Here is a 1,212-nt window from a genome sequence, read left to right as displayed (position 1 = left end):
CCTCCTCCGCCCCCCTCTCCCCATCCCCCCCATCCCCACCCCGACCCCCTCCGTTTCCTGTAATAGACGACATCCACAAGTTCAGCCACTAAAGCCTGGGGAGAGCATCACCCAGACAATTACAGCGACCCGGCTAAAAACTCAAGTGCACGGGTTTTCGCCCTGGGGGTCTCAATTTCTCGCGGGCAATTAGCTCCAAGTGTTCACCCGCCGTTGCCATGGGGACAGACAGGTTTTGCGGAGTCGGTTTGGGCTCCGGTGACAGACGGGTAGAGAGAGAGAGAGAGAGAGAGAGAGAGAGAGAGACGTAGGTACATGTGTGTGTGTGTGTGTGTGTGTGTGTGTATCTCCGTGGGTCTTGTGTTCCGAGTGGCCACGTCCGCTCCAAGCCTTTGATTCTGTGTTTCACTGAACCGGAGATGAATCGAGTGACTGGCTGACTGGCAGGCTGTCTCTGTGCCTGTCCGACTGTGTGTGTGTGTGTGTGTGTGTGTATGAGAAGTGTTTGTTTGTGTGTGTGGGTGTGGGTGTGTGGGTGTGTGTGGGGGTGGTGGGGGGGTGTGAGGGGGAAGGGGTAGGGGAAATTAGACAACTGTGGGCGTGTTTTTTTTTTTTTTCTCCAAAATGCACACATGCGCGCGCGCGCGCGGACAGACGCATACACACACACACATACACACACACACAAACACACACACACACCTCAACACAACACAACACACACACACACACACACACACAAACTTGCAGAGCCCAGAAATATCACCCTCACCCTCTACACCCCCCCCCCCCCACCCATCACTCTAATTATCAGCACACGAATAAACGTGAAATAAAACTCTCCACACTGTCAGATATTAGAATGATCGGGTTATCATTATGAGTCTGGAGAGGAAATGGGGCTATTCTGATTTCATACTTCATGAAATTTTATCAGGAGGCGGGCGCTCTACATTATCTGTCATGGGGGAAAGGTGAGAGAACCCCCACCACCCCCCCCAAAAAAAACAAAAAACAAACCAAAAACAGAATGAAAAAAATAAAGAAGAAAGAAAGGAAGAAAGAGAGAGCGAGTGAAGCAGATGGTAAATAAATAAATGGAGGGAAGGAAGGAAAAACGACAGGGAGGGAAGGAGGGAGGGGCGCGAGTAAGAAAAAAAAATTGTAGACAAATAATGATGCAAGGAAATAAAAGGCAAGGCAAGGCAAGGC

This window comes from Babylonia areolata, chromosome 1, assembly GCF_041734735.1.
Source record: "Babylonia areolata isolate BAREFJ2019XMU chromosome 1, ASM4173473v1, whole genome shotgun sequence".
NCBI classification, from domain to species: domain Eukaryota; kingdom Metazoa; phylum Mollusca; class Gastropoda; order Neogastropoda; family Buccinidae; genus Babylonia; species Babylonia areolata.
This window is presented reverse-complemented; position numbering follows the sequence as displayed.